This window comes from Canis aureus, chromosome 18 (assembly GCF_053574225.1).
Source record: "Canis aureus isolate CA01 chromosome 18, VMU_Caureus_v.1.0, whole genome shotgun sequence".
Taxonomy (NCBI): Eukaryota; Metazoa; Chordata; class Mammalia; order Carnivora; family Canidae; genus Canis; species Canis aureus.
The window spans coordinates 12,962,666-12,979,308 of record NC_135628.1 but is presented as its reverse complement, the minus strand read 5'-3'; the positions used below and the strand labels follow the sequence as shown (position 1 = coordinate 12,979,308).

The 16,643-nt window shown below is 39.0% G+C and overlaps 1 protein-coding gene across 2 annotated transcripts in view; it reads right to left on the bottom strand.

Moving 5' to 3' along the window:
- The window catches only part of AOAH (acyloxyacyl hydrolase), a 158,642-nt gene that overhangs the window by 140,761 nt on the left and 1,238 nt on the right, over positions 1-16,643 (bottom strand). The window lies entirely within an intron of this gene.

Below are 16,643 nucleotides of genomic sequence, written 5' to 3'. Positions count from 1 at the left end.
GAACCCGATGTGGGATTCGATCCTAGGACCCAGGATCATGCCCTGAGCTGAAGGCAGACGCTCAACCATTGAGCTACCCTGGTGTCCCAAGACTTGACATTTAAAGGAGATAGTGCAGGAACAAACCAGCCAGCATGGAGTAGAAGCTCATAGACATTGGCATCTTTCCTCTCTTCCTTTTTGCAATTGATGGCTTCATTGTGAATAGGATCATTCCCACCCCATACATGCTCAGCTGTGACCTAGGGTGAGGTTTTTAATTTTAGAAAAGTGGTGGAAATTGCTTATCATTTGTAATCAGAAGACCTGGCCAGGCTTTCTAAGACTTGGTCTCTCACTGCAAAATAGGTAATAAGTTTCCTATAGGGCTGCTGTAATGATTAAGGGAGATAACAATGCAAGTGAATGTGCCTTTGAAATCATAACACTATTGTAAAATATCATTTTACCTCCCAGCTATAAAGCACTCTGCTTGAAAGCGTGTACCAATATAATAAGTATCTAGAAGGAACCTCAGATTAAATTCGAAATATATTCCTTCAGCTGCCTTGATATATAGGTGTGTAGGCCCAGAAATGCTAGGCTGAAACCCCTTAGAGAGTTCTATCACCAGCTTTGATTTCCTAAATGCTTGGGGAAGCCCAAATCTCCTTTTTCCAAAGGGAAGGGACACTTTCTTCTATACACAAAGGGTTGATTGGCCAAAGATCAGTAAGTCTATGGGAGGAAATTGTTTGGCCTCCTTGAGATAGGAGGAGTAGCATTTATTAGCAGAGGTTGGTTTCTAAGCAGGCAAAAGAAGGCTTATTTCCCAAATGAGAAAGTTCCAGGGTGCCTGGCCCAGTAGTAAGCTCACTATTACCCATCTGCTCAAGGAGCTGGGAACCCAAATTCATATGCAGTGTCATTAAAACCAGGTTTCTACCAGAATTCTTGAGGGAAGGTGGCTCATAACAGAGGTGATAGTACAATTGAGGATTTCTTGACATAAAGAAATAAAACCTTTTGTGAAATGTTGAGATTGCTAATGAATGAGACACTTCCTACTTTCTTGACATTGCAACATGTGATGAGTCTTTGGCCTCTATTGCATTGTATCCCTCAGCAGAGAGTCTGCTTGGGAGTCTCTCTCTCCCTCTCCCTCTGCCACCCCCCCAACACTTGCATGCTTTCTCTCTCTCTCTCTCTAAAACAAACAAATAAATAAATCCTTTAAAAACAAACAAAAAATCCAAAGAAGGCAGTGGAGATTGGGTTGAAATTTTGCATAACAATCACTTCATCAGGCATTTCATCAATAAGCTGCTTTACCCAGAGTGGGCTTGAAACACAAGTATGCATTTGTTTTAATCCAGGGCTTAGAAGGGTCAATGCAATGTGCTGCTCAAAACCAACCTGCTTCCTTGTACTTATAGGTATGGGTTTTTCTTTTACTCAGAGGAATCCCATCGAGGACTCTTATGACTTTGGTGGCTCCTTGATGGCTCCTTAGCACTGCTTGCTAAAATTGGAAATCATTAGATAAAAAGGAGCCAAAAAAAAAAGTCAACTGTCTCTGAAGATTGGGTGGATCTTCCCATTACCTTCACTCTGCCTAGTGAAGAGTTATGATCAAAAGAGCTCTGCAGAAAAGCAGGTAATGGGGTTTGAAATACGTAAAAGCCCAGGTTGGGCTCAGCTTTGATTTGAGTCCTGTTCACTTGGACATCCCTGCCCATTTCCAGTGGGCTCAACTCCCCTTCCAGCTGGTTTGTTAATTTAAGGTCTACAGTAAGGTGTGTTCTGAATCCTTTAGTTGGCAAGAATGGATAAATTGACTTTGCTATCGTTTCTAATAATAGGTTCCACAGGCTTGACAAGCTAAAGAATGTTTTCCTTGGGAGAGATGCATGAGCAAAGTAATTTCTCCCATTACACACCATTCTCTGGCTGCTAATAAAAGGCCTGGCTCTTCTAAAGTGAGTTTGTCCAAGCTACTGTTCATTTAGAAAGTGATGAGAGCCAGTGAGAGCTGTGCTTTTTGTTCAGTGGTCACCATCTGAAACCTCACATATGGCAAATCTCTTCTCACATGGCATCTGAGACTAATGAGTGTAATAGAAACAGACACTCCTGATATTGTAGGAAAAGACGCGAATGGACCCAAATAAAAACACCTGCCGCGGGGATCTGTTTCTGGACACATAACTCAGGTAGGCTGCAAATGATACCCAGAATCCTTTTGAAATGAAACAGGACTCTTGCAAGTCTAATTATAATCATATCAGTGCTCTCTGGAAATGTAGCCACTGCAGAGAACAGGCTAAAAGATTTCCCATTTGTCTTAAGCCCACACTTCATGGAAAAGCCCAGAAAGCACTTGGCAGTTATCAGAGCCAGAGTCAGCATGACTATACTTCCTTTTTGACCCTAAATGGGGGCATAAATAATTCATCACATGGCTAGAGTGTGCTCTGCAGTTTTCAAAGTGTTTTGCATACATTATCATCTCATTCAAACTTCACAACAACTCATAGATGCAGGAATTATCGCTCTCATTTTGCAGACCAGCAGACAGAGGCTCAGGGAGGTTAGAAGCCTTGTCGAGTGTATAGTTCGTAAGCAGGACAGCTGGGACTGGAACAGAGTATGTATTGAGTTCCTTCTAGATGGAGGCCCTGTGCTGGGCTCTGAGTATATGCTGAAAACAAGCTGATACAGTTCCTGCCCTCTTAGAGATTATACTCTATTAGAGAAAAGTGCAAATTAGTAAGCAAATGCATAATTATAAATAATTTTAGGCACTATGAAGATAAGGAAAAGTGCAAATAAGTAAGCAAATACATAATTATAAATAATTTTAGGTGCTATGAAGATAAGGAAACAGGGTGAAGTAGCAGAGGTTAGTGGGGATGGGGGTGTTGTAAACCTTAGCTAGAGCCCCAGAAGGCTTTTCTGTAGAATACACATGCAAAAAGAGTAATATAATGGCAAGGATCATGAGGAGCTAGGGCAGGTTCTGAAGGGGGTGGCTACTGGTGCCCACTTCATGGCATAAAACTAGGAAAGCCTGACACCAGAACCCAGTAGTGAAAGGTGAGGTGCAGGGAAAAGAAGAGGCCGGGTTCATTGGATTTGTAGATTGCAGAGGAGCCAGGGATTTTTCCAGAGAGCGATGGGGAGCCATGGCTGGGTTTTGTGGAAGGGGCTGCTGCTCTCTGATCTCTGTCTTTAATTTATTGTGCTGACTGTCATGGGGAGGAAGGACCTGAGGGGGCAAAGATGGAAGCAAAGAGATGAAGTGGGAGGCTATTTTGGTCCTGAAGAGAGATGATGATGGATTGCAGAGAGTAATGAGCAGCGTGGACACAGAGAAAGACAGATTTGGGATCTATTGTGGAGGTTAACCTGATACAATTTATTAATGAAGTGATGTGTGAAGGAAAGAAGAGTGAGGGAACGTAAGAATCAAAACTGACTCCTGTGTTCCTGGCTTGGTTCCAGGGAGGAGCAGAGCACAGGGTTTAGAGCCACGCCACACCTAAGTTTGGATCCCTGAATCCCTGTTGGACCCACATGACTTTCTACATCCCGCCTACCACCACAATGCCACCACAATGTCCCTCGATTCTGTTCTCCTCAGGTTTCCCTGCTTGGGTGGGAGCAGGAGATACGGCTTTCCAAGTTTACGTGATCCCAGGCCTTTCTCATGTTGGTGAAAAAAAGGGGAAATAAGAAAGAAAGGTATGAAAATAATCACTTCCAATTGTCCTACTGCCAGTCTAGTTTCCATAAGCTCTTAGTTACTAAACCAGAGATGGTAGCACACAACTCAGGGAGGGAGAAGTGGGTAGGAGAAGAAAAGGAAATGGAAGGGAGGGAAGAGACGGAAGAAGCTAGGTTCCAGGGGAGAATAGAAGAATGTGGGGGTCAGACAGACCTGGGCTCACATCCTGCTTCTGTGGCTTATGAGCTGATGTATTGGGCAGGATGGTTAACCTCCCTGAACCCAGATTTTGGCACCCCCCCCAAATGGTCTCCTAATATCTACTTGCATGATATATTAAACATGGCCACGACTATTTTGTACTTCCTCCCTTGAAGAGGAGCAATCTGCTTCCCAGTCCTCTGATCTGGCCTTGTGTAACCTGCTTTGATTGGTGCACCATGGAGGAAATGACAGCACGTTGGGTCTGAACCCAGGCCTCAAGAGGCCTTACAGCTTCTACTTTTTCCCCTCTTAGAACATTATAACTGTGAGCTTGAGCCAGCCTGCTGGAGAGGCCACCCGAAGGGCAGCCGTTGTGCCCCAGCCAACAGCCTGCCAACTACTAGATTTGTGAATGAGGCCATTCTAGATCATCCAGCCCCTGTCATTCCACCATCTTTCAGCTGAATGCAGCAGCAGGAGTGAGCTCAGGGGACACTAGCAGGAGAGCCACCCAACTATACCCAGCCCCAAATTGCCAGCCCACAGAATTGGAAGCTAATGAATGACTGTTGCATAGTGTGGAGTGGTTTGGAAGGCAGCACAGGCTATCTGACACACCCAGCAAAAGCATTGTGAGGCTTAAGTGATCTAACACATAAAAATGCACATGCTGTCTAGCATTTAACAAATGCCTACTGTCAGTTTCTATTCCAACTGCTGAGACCATAGGGTGAAGACATCTTCTCCGTGACTCTTTTTAAAATAGAAACTCAGAAACTTGTCTTTGAAAAACATATTGCAGTATCAACAGTGTTTTTATTTTTCTATGGCCAAGTTTGCTTTTATTGCCAATAGCTGGTATTTTCACTACATTTCGGCAGATTAGGTAGGCTCTGTGACCTAACCTGACCATCACCTAGAACATTGTCTTTATGAGAAAACGCTCAGTGGGTTCCAAACTTCCAACGTTTGTAAGAACATTGGCAATGAGAGAGGCACTGTATTGGGCAATTTCCTGGTGAGAGGCTGAGTGCATTCAAGGCTGAGCAGAGCATAAGCAATGATGATGAGAAGAAATAAGCAAACTGTGCTGAGAGACTGTGGGATGGTTGGCTTGGCTAATTTAGAAATGTATAAAAAGCTAATAATAGAGAAATGAGAGTACAGACACCAGGGCTATCCCATCCTGTTATTAATTCGATGCATACTTAGGAGCACCTACTATGTGCTCAGAAGCTGAGGATACTAATGTGAATTAGAGACGTCACAGACTGGGAGTCAAGCCTGATGACTAGAACAGCAGTCTAGTCCTGGCAGCCTGTAAGTGCTATGGTACAGGGACCTCGCAGTGCTCTGGAAGCACAGAGGAGGAAGAAACTAACTCTGCCTTGGAAACCAGTGACAGTTTCCTGGAGGAGTTGAATGTTAGAGAATGGGGGAACCTTATTCAACCGAAAAAGCAACACAGATCTTTAAGAAGGGAGGTGGAATATTTTTAAAGACTTGGATGTGAGAAAGAGAAGGGTTGGCCAAGGCCCAGGGTCCACGGGAAAGACAGAGTGAGAGGGATAGGAAGAGATCCCACCTTGAAGACTCTTGCAGGGCAGACATAGAGCATGGGCTCCGGATGCTCTAGCATAGAATGTACACCAATGGTTTCAAATATTTTGCTTTGTGCCCCTTAAAGGAAATTCGAAAAGTTATATACCCCTTCCACATTTTAATGGATGTTAAAGTATTATTAATGGGTATCAACTTAAATAGTTGCAAAGAGTATAATTCTAGGCAGACTCTAAATATCATAGTAGAAATCATACATTAATCCCTATGTATCTAAAGGAATCTAAATACTACAGTGATTTATACCTAATCTCATCCACTGAAAAAATTACAAGCTCAAACTCTTCTTTCACAGTGAGAAATTTATGTTGATAATCCCTCTCTTGAATTCATATTTCAATAAAAAGTCTACTTTGAATTTTTCTTCCACTATAGAATTTTATCCCAATGTAATATGTTTTTATGATTGAAAGTATTTTATTGATCTCACTCTTCTACTTCTTAACACTAAAAATATGAATAAAATTTAAATGAAAATTTTAATTTCCTGTGAATATAACTCTAAGTATTAAAAAATTCTTTTGGATAGAGTTTTTGTTATTAATAAAATTAAATTTTCTAAGCAATATGTATTGCCAATTTGATAAAAGTAAAATTTTATTGGGATTGCACTTTTTAGTGAGATGATTGGCCTTTTTAATTCATACTTATATCTGTTAAAGAATATTACTTATTGGAGGTGGGCGGGGCGTTGGGGTGACTGGGTGATGGGCACTGAGGAGGGCACTTGGTGGGATGAGCACTGGGTGTTATGCTAAATGTTGGCAAATTGAACTCCAATAAAAAAATTTTTTTAAAGAATATTACTTATTCATGTAAACAAGCAAGGCTCAGGTATCCTGTATATTCCTATTTTTCATTTTTAAAGATTATTGATAAGTGGTGAGAAAACATGTTTATTTAAGTAAATGGAAGGACTTTTGATGGAGCAATGTCATTCAGTTCTTTTACTCCTTCTGAGTTAAATGTCAAAAATCATAAAGTGATCTATCATTGGAAATTATTCTGAATGATCCATCACCTGACAACTCCATTAAGTGTCCCTTCAATCGTGTGGAAAGCAAAGAACTAGAAACCACCTGACTTGTAAAAACATTTGTTATCTAATCAACAGAGTCTTTCATTTTCTCAATTTCTGGGAAGTAAATTAAAATAAGAAAAAAGTTTTACTAAGACTCCTCTTTTAATTATACCTATTAGAATTCACCCAGAGAGACCTTGTTAGAATTTAATATACTCAGAAAGATTTGGGAAGTTGAAATATGTTCTTTTCAATATTTTCCCTATATAATATTTTAAATAAAATCTTTTTTTAATAATAAATTTATTTTTTATTGGTGTTCAATTTGCCAACATACAGAATAACACCCAGTGCTCATCCCGTCAAGTGCCCCCCTCAGTGCCCACCACCCAGTCACCCCCACCCCCCGCCCTCCTCCCCTTCCACCACCCCTAGTTCGTTTCCCAGAGTTAGGAGTCTTTATGTTCTTGTCTTAATGCATACTTCATTTAAATTTTTGTCAAAGTTGGAGCTGCAGATTTAGTTTACCAGGTTATGAGAAGTGTCCTCTGTATAATCCTAAATGGCAAGTCAGAACATTAAAGCCATTAACTACTGAGATTATCTTTCAGAAAACGTATGACTTCATTTTTTTTTCACTCCTATATTTGAATTCTAAAATAGATACTTAGAGATAGAAGATGGCTGGATAAAGAAACGGATGAACGGGTGAGTGGGTACTTTGGTGGGTAGGTGGATGGATGGATGGATGGATGGATGGATGGATGGATGGATGGATAAATAGAAAGGATAGACTGATGATTCAGGGATAGATAGATGACAGATAGATGATAGATAGATAGATAGATAGATAGATAGATAGATAGATAGATGATAGATAGAAATAATAGATGATCTTTGACTATACCCAACAGCTTTTATGTACAAAACTACTTATTAACTAGAAAAATTTCTGCCGGCTAGCAAAGACTTACTACTACCAAAGTTCTTACAAATGTTTTGTTGAAAAAAAAGTGTTTGATTTTAGATTGTCTACTTAACCATCCAGATTTAGAAATCAAATGGAATAATAAAGCAAGAGTCAAACCCCGTAAATACATACTTAGACAATTCTGAGAGGAAATATAGCAAAATATCAATAGTGATCATCTGGGTTTTGAGATTACAGTTGATTCTTTTTTTTTTTTTTAAGATATTATTTATTTGAGAGAGAGAGAGAGCATGCTTAAGAGAAGGGGGAGGGGCAGAGGGACAAATAGACTCCTTGATGAGCACAGAGCCTGACACAAGGCTCAACCCCAGGACCCTGAGATCATGACCTGAGCAGAAGTCAAATGCTTACCCGAATGAGCCACCCAGGTGCCCAAAGTTGATTTTATTCTTTAAAAATCTTTTTTCAGTATTTTCTAACATCTCTATGAAAGCCACATATTCCTTTATAATTAGAAAAAAAACATTGTATTTTATAAAATAATTTCTCATTGAATAAGCTTTTTAATAGTTGCCTTTTACCTTAGTAAACTCTAAAAAAAAAATGTGAAATGACATTTTCTAGAATACCTTAGTTGTTTCAGCTCTCTACTGGGTGCTTTTGTGTGTCTCATTTAATCCTCCTCCTCATGAGCTTGTTACTTCCCATTTTACAGATAAGACATAGGAGTCTCAGAGAAGTTACACAATGTATTTAAGGACTTTTAAACAAGCAGTGATTCCACTGCTAAGTGATTCTAATCCAGATCAGCTGAAACTTGAAATCTATATGCTTCCAAGTGTCACACTGAATATATTAAAATATGGGATTTTGAAAGTGAACATTGTCAATAACATTAATTAAAATAATCATTGGTATATTGAAGTCTATAGGATTTGTGCATATTTTCTCACAATATTCCTTTCACTTTCTAATGACATTTCTTTGAGAACGAAAGTGTTTAATTTAATAAGGGGTTACTTATAATTTTTTTCTTTTTGTGTAGCCATTTTGATGTCATATTTAAGAATCTTTGAATCCAATGTCACAAAGATTTTCTTCTATGTTTTCTCCTCGAAGTTTCATAGTTTTAGCTCTTACCTTGAGACCTATGAATTGAATTAATAATTGTGTGTGATTTGAAATAGGGAATTAGATAGTGTCACTTTTCAAACAGTGTTTTACAAAATTTTTGGCTAGTCTAGTTTCTTTGCATTTTCATATACATTTTAGAATCATCTTGCCAATTCTTACCAAAAAAAGATGTTAGGATTTTGTTTGGAATTGTATTTAGTCTATGGGTCAATTTGGAGAATACTGCTATCTGAACACCACTGAGTCTTCCAGTCCATTAGCATAATCCATCTCTCCATTTCTGTAAAGCATGCTTTAATTTCTCTCAACAATGGTTTCTAGTTTTCAGTGTAGAGGAATTGCATTCCTTTTATTAAATCTATTCCTAGGTATTTTTTATTACATTGTGAATGAAATTCTTAATTTCAGTTCTTGAAAATTTGTTGCTAATATAAACAAATACTACCAGTTTTTATATTAATCTTGAATCTTGCAATCTTATTAGATTTTCCTACTCATTATAGTTATTTTGTTGTAAATACCTCATGATTTTCTACATTCAGGATCATGTTGTCTGAAAATAAAGACAATTTAACTTATTCCTTTCCAATTTGTATGCTCCTATTGTTTTTATTTCTTTATTAAACTGAATAGAACTTTCAACAAAATGTTGACTAGAAGTGGTGAGGGTGGAGATCTTCCTATGTTCCTGACTTTAGGAGGAAAGCATTCACTCTTCCATCATTAAGTATGAAGCTAGCACTAGGGTTCTCATACACGCCCTTTGTCAGATTAAGAAAGTTCCTTTGTCTTTCATAATTTTTTTTTAATTTTTTAATTTTTTATTTTTTTCTTTCATAATTTGTTGAACATTTTTGACTTGGATGGGTGATAGATTTTGTCAAATAATGTTTCTATTTCTTCTGGGCTGATAAAATAGTTATAGCATCTACTCTACTAATTCAGTATATTCCATTAATTGATCTTCAGATATTAAAACAACCATACATTCCTTGGATAAATCCCACTTGACCATGCTGTATAATTCATTTTATATGTTGCTGGATTCAGTTTATTGATGTTTTGTCAAGAATTTTTGCCAATTTTGAATTTTCTTATAGCATACATGTTTAAAGTCATAAATTTTTCTTTAGAAACTGCTTTAGCTATAGTCCATAAAATTTGATATATTGTATTTTCAATTTCAATTAAGCCAAACTATTTTCTAATTTCTCTATAATTTCCTCTTTTATCTATTTTTTTTAAATAAGTGTGTGTTGTCTTACTTGTGCCTAATGGTTTTTTCCTTCAGATTTGTTCCTATTGTTGATTTCTGATTTAACTGGAAAAATGTTTGTATAACTTCAGTTTTAAAAAATGGATTGATACTTGTATTATTGCCTAGTATATGGTCTATGCTGGACAATGTGCCATGTATGGTTAAAAAATAATATGTACTTTTGCTGTAGTTGAATGGAGTGTTCTATAGGTGTTAGTTGGGTTAAGTTAGTGGTTAGTGTTGTTCAGGTCTTCTACATCCTTACTTTTTGTCCCCTTGTTCAGTTACAGAGGGAAGAGCATTGACATTTTCAACTATTTTGTTGAATTATCTGTTTTTCTTTTGGGATTTTTAATTAAATTTTTAAAGTTTTGTTTTTTGGGGGGCTCTGGTATTAAGTGTACATTTACAATTGTTACTTCTTTCTTGATATATTGACCTCTTTATCATTATGGAAGATTCCTCTTTGTCTTAGGTTTCTTTCTTATCTTCTCTTTAAGAGAGAGAGAAAGTATGAGCAGGGGAGTGGCAGAGAGAGTGGGAGAGAGAGAATCCCAAGCAAGCTCCATGTTCAGTGCGGAACCTGACGTGGGGCTTGGTCCCATAACCCTGAGATCATGACCTGAGCTGAAATCAAGAGTTGGACACCCAACTGACTGAGTCACCAGACACCCCAGGATTATTTCATATCTTAAAGTATATTTTGTCTGATAATAATAATAATATATTTATTCCAACTATCTTACAATTCAAACTATTTGCCTTTGAATCTAAAGTGTGTCTTCAGTAGACAAAATATAGTTGGATCTTGCCTTGTTTATCTATCATGATCATCTTGTCTTTTGATGGCATGTACAGTTCATTTACATACATCAGAGCTATGGAAATAGCTGTAAAATAGAGATGGAAACATCATAATTGTACAGGGATTTTACTATGCTTAATGCTTCATTACATTTTTTTTCTCTTTCCCATAGTACATTTGATCAATGATCTACTTTTACCCTGCTCTCCAAAATTTATTCATATTCTTCCTGAAGAAAAGCATACTGTTATCTGGAGTTTTGTTTTTTGTTTTTGCTCTCTTTCTGACCTTTCTTCAAAGTTGTGGCTCTCTCTCTCTCTCTCTGTCTCTCTCTCTTTCTGGTGTCTTTGTGGTCTTTCTCTTCAGAGTTGTGACCCACAGAGCAATCCAGGAAAAAAGGCAAATGGAGGTGTGGTGGAAGTTTAGATGATCAGAAACCTACCATTTGTGCTAAGGTCGAGGTTAAATTCTATGATAATTTAAAAATAAAAGGTGTGAACAGTGGGGGGCTAAGTGCAGGGGGAACCAGTGGGTGAGTGGCTAGAGCAGCATGGTCTGAAGGACCTGGAAAGGTGGAGCTGAGCAGCAGGTCCTCAGTGTGTGCTGTGGAGATTGCATTGCTGAGATGAGTCCAAGGAGCTACACCAGCCGTGACACCCACGTGGGAGCCCTGGGGACTGGGGACAGAAGCCCACCCTCAGAGGCCGAGAACTTAAATGTCAGAGTGGTACAAAAGGCCTCCCTCAGAGCTGAGACCAACCCTCAGAGAGGAAAGGAGAAGAGAACCCCAGAGTACCCAGAGGAGACTAACTGTAAACACAGAAGGGGTAGGATGGAATGTTTTCCGCTATCAGCAGCAGCGATGGCCTATGAACAAGTGTTCAGTTACAGAGAAATAGAGAAAATGAAATTTCTGGATATAAAATTGTGACCATAAATTTTCAAACTTCTCTGCGGCGCTATCTAAATCTTTCCTATTTTTGTCAGTGACACTGTCATTTTACCACTCACTGCTTTTCTCCTTATCATTCAAGCTATGAAGTCATCTCTGACCACTCTGTGTGGGTTGCAGGGGAGTGGTGTGGGGAGGGAAGGGGAGGGGTTTTAACGGACTCTGAAGGATTTTATATATTTAAGCAAACATGGATAAGAGGGGAGAAAGGTAGGTTTTTTTTTTTTTTAACCTTTTAGAAGACTTCCTGAGCACCACAAAGTGCTTTAAAAAAAACAAACTCAAAACTCAGTGAATTAATTTAAAATGTCAGTGATTTAGAAACATAAGGATTACTTTGCTCCTAAATCACCCATGTAAAGAAAATGATGTTTTGCAAAAATGAACATGGCTTATTATTGATTCCATAACATTTGGAAAGTGGCAGAAAGGCACTGCTTGTTCAAGCACAGAAGAATCAGCATTTGCTTAGTGATCAAATGACATATACAGTCCTGTGCAAACAAATTATGGTAAATTGGGAAACGGGCCACTGGGGCTTTACACAGCTTGATTTTGGAATATATTTAAGACGATTGCCTCCAGGTCTACTGCTTGGTCCCTACTGCAGAGTCTCCTTGTGAGACTGGAGCTGAAAGTGTTTGTTTATGAGAGGAACGTTGGCTCAATCACTCTGTAACTTCTGGGTGGTTTCTTTTGAGTGTCTCTCCGGTCACAGCAATCCTTACTTCCATGAAAGCTGTCTCCTCACCCCATGGGTCTGACAAATACACCTGTACCATAACCTCTCCTCACTGCCAGTTGCACCTTATTCAGTGGTCTAAAGACAGCCCAGATTCTTTCTGCTGGGAAGCTGGATGAACAACGAGAAGGAGAGTCCATCTCTGTGTGTGCTGAACAACTGCAGACAAATTCTGGCCTGTGGGAGCCCATAATCGACCAAAGAGCCTGGAGAGGTAAAACCTGCTGGTCTGTAGGGTCAGAGAAGGAGGCAGTACCAAAAGGTCAGGAAAGAACTTCCTGGGACCCTGGCAACCATCATTTTTTGGATCCTGGCTCATTTTTTGGCTCATGTTTTTAGGCCTGACTATGTTTTCCTGCCTTTTGGTTCTAAAATTCATTCCTAGGATTTTTCATTAAAATACTTCCTCCATTTATTTATTTATTTATTTGTTTGTTTATTTATTTATTTATTTATTTTTTGCTTAGCTTAGCTCAGCTCAAGTTAATTTCTGTTACTCACAACCCCAAGAGTTATACTCTGTGTTACCAAAACCCAATGTCTGGAAAATAAGATGAGGGGATGAGCACATGACAATAGGAAGACAATAGTTAAAACAATAAATTATTTATTTATTTATTATTTTAAAGATTTTATTTATTTATTTATGAGAGATGCAGAGAGGCAGAGACATAGGCAGAGGGAGAAACAGGCTTCCTGCAGGGAACCCGTTGTAGGACTCAATCCTGGGACCCCAGGATCATGCCCTGAGCTGAAGGCAGATGTTCAACCACTGAGCTACCCAGGTGCCCCCAAACAACAAATTTTTTAAATATGGGATTTAGATACACAAAAAGCACAAAAGACAGAAGAAAAAAATAGACAAATGGGACTTCATTAATATGTAAAACTTTTGTACTTCCAAAGATACCATCAAGAAAGTGAAAAAAAAAACTTCCACAGAATGGGAGAAAATATTTACAAATTATATATTTGGTAATGGATATGTGTCTAGAGTATATAAAGAGCTTCTATAATTCAACAATAAAAAGACAATAATCCAGTTTAAAAATGGGCAAAGGAGGGGCACCTGGGTGGCTCATTCAGTTAAGCATCTGACTCTTGATTTCAGCTCAGGTCATGATCTCAGGGTCTTGGGATGGATCCCCGCATTGGGCTCCTTGCTCAGCATGGAGTCTGTTAGAGATTCTCTCTCTCTCTTCCTCTTCTCCTCCCTCTGCTCATGCTCTCGGTAAACAAACAAACAAACTTTTAATAAGAGGGCAAATGACTTGAGTAGACATTTTGTCAAAGAAGATATGCAAGTGGTCAATAAACAGGCAGAAAGATGTTCAACATCATTATTATTTTGGGAAGTACAAATCAAAACCACAATGAGGTATATCATTCCATATACTCTAGGATGACTATAATAAGAAAGATAATAACAAGGTATTGGCAAGGTTGTGGGAAAACTTTACCCTCATGCACTAATGGTGAAGATGTAAAACAGTGCCGCAGCTCTAGAAAACACTTTGGAGGTTCTCAAAATGTTAAACAAAGTTATCATATGACCTGGAAATTCCACTCCTAAGTATATCCCCAAGAGAAAAGAAAATGAATACCCACACAGAAACTTATACATGGGTATTTGTATCAGAATTAGTCATACAAGCTAAGAACTGGAAACAATGCATGTGTCCATCACTGATGACTAGATAAACAATGTGGGGCATATTCAGACAATGAAATATTATTAATTCGTAAGAAGAAATGAAGTTGGTGCATGCTTAAAAACATTATGCTAAGTCAAAGTAGCCTGTAACAAAACGCCATGTATTGTATCATTACATTTTTGGAAAATGTTCATAGATGTAAAGGAGATTAGTGGTTTCCAGGGACTGAAGAGAGAGGGAGGTGGGGAATGACTACTAATAAATGTTGGGTTTCTTTTCAGCATCATAAAAATGTTTGGGTTAAATATTGATGACCAATACACAACTTATGAATATACTAAATAAACAATTTAAAAGGGTTTACTCTATGGTATATGAATTATATCTCAACAAAGCTATAAAATAAAATTTTATTTTAAAAAATATGGGTAAGAAATCTATTGCCCCAACAATCACTTAAAAAAAAACCCTATAATCACACCTACAGTGAAATCTAAGGCAGGTTTTAACTGGCTGTGTAAACTGGCCAAATTTCTTATTTCTCTAGGTCTCAATTGTTTCTCCTGCCAAGTGGGAATAATGATGATATATATCTGGTAGGGTCATTTTAATGATCAAATGAGATAGTTCATATAAACTTTTTTGGAAGACTGTTAATGACACAGTACATGCTCAATAAATGTTAGCAGGGATGCCTGGGTGGCTCAGGGCATGATCCTGGAGTCCTGGGATCGAGTCCTACATCGGGCTCCCTACATGGAGCCTGCTTCTCCCTCTGCCTGTGTCTCTGCCTCTCTCTCTCTGTGTGTCTCTCATGAATAAATAAATAAAATCTTTAAAAATGATTAACTCATAATGATTAACTTACAAATGTGATTCTTACAGGTGAAGAGCCCTTCCTTTCCCCATGTACCACTCCAATTAGCCCAGATGCAACTCGGAGAATATATGGAAGGCAGCATGGAGAAATGCCCAGAAGCTTCAAGAATGGCTATGGACCAGTAGCAAAATAATTTTCATGGGTAGGAAACAAACATGATCACTAAAAGCACATCTTCATAAAAATGTTTAGAACCAAATTAATTCAATCAAACTCCATGAAAAATTGGGAAGCAGAACTACTTCCATGTGTTGAGAAAGTGACTATAAATATTTTTATTTTATTATGATTTTTATAAATCAAGGCCAGTGTATACTTCTACAAACAAGATGAAACTTTATTTTGGAATGGTGATTAGGAGGTTGCTGGTGGCTAAAAAAGATTATTCCTGACTGCTCAATTGGATGATCAGAAATCCAACTACCTGACCAACTTTTCTCAAGATTTTTGCTGTCTAGAGTCTTTCTAGAGGGAGGTAATGGCAATGGAATCTTTGAGACACCTGAAGCTTCCTTCTTGCCTGGCAACACTTGGGTAGAAATACTTATAAATTTCTAAAACTTTATCCCACTCCTCTTCCTTTTCCCTCAGCTTATACTTTTACCTTCCCCTGGCAACTTTATGAATATGATGAGGTTCTTGTAGTCAGCAGTTGTCTGCTTTGAAATAGTTTGTCTTTGCTCTGTGCTTCTTGACTTCCTGCTGGCTCTCCCATGGACACTGCAGTTTATAGGGTGCCTGAGAGGTGGAGTATTATCGTGTGCCCTAAGCACCCAGTTTGTCTTTCATTTTAAAGAACTGTAATCTTTACAGTCCAGATTCTCATTTCCCCCCCCTAAACTGGACAGTGAACTTCCTGAGGACAGAGGCATTTTAAAAATAATTGTTATTCACCTTTGTACCTCTAGCTCCAAGCACAGGGCCTGGCATGTGGTGGCTACTCAGTGACCATGTGGGGAGTAGGCATGTAGGAATGTTTGGAAAGTGTCTTTGTGCCAGTGAATTTGAAGTCATATCATCTTGCTTTTCATCAGAAAGTAGTGGAAGCCCAAACAGCCATCCCTTCTCTTCTCCTGCCTCCTCCATGATACTCTTCCTCTTACCACTAGTTGTGAATGGGCTTACTTTACTGCTTCCTAAAACATTCCCCACATTTGCCCCTGTAAGCCAGAGCACCTCCAGGTTCCCTTTAGAAGATACTCGATCCCCTGTTGCTGTGACTGTTGGTGTTAAGGGCTCACATCAAGTATCTCTGCAGGCATTGCCTCCACCCAATGCTCCCCACTGGGGGCAGTTCATATTCAGTGACTGTTCAATGGGGGCAGTTCTAGGGTCTGGATCCACCTCAGACCGCTCCAAAGAGCCAATTTAGTCCAGAGCTTCCTGTGGGATTGACAGAAGGTGTGTGTGTGTGTGTGTGTGTGTGTGTGTGTGTGTGTGTGTGACTATAGTGCAGCCCATATTTTCCTCCTACCTGCTCCCTCTGTTCCATCCTTCCTCATGATGTTTTCCCCAAGAGCACACCTCAATAAACTCCCCTGTGCACAAATTTCTGAGCCCGTTTCTCCATGCAACCAATCCAAATAGTGAGACCCCAACTGGGACTGCCTGCAGCCCCTGGCTCAGCACAGCCAGTGCTGAGTAAATGTCGATCACGACAGACCCATCTTGCCCTGGCCTTTCTTCTTACCATGAGGACAGGTCAACAACTCCAGGCAGAGTTAGCCAGAAGCTG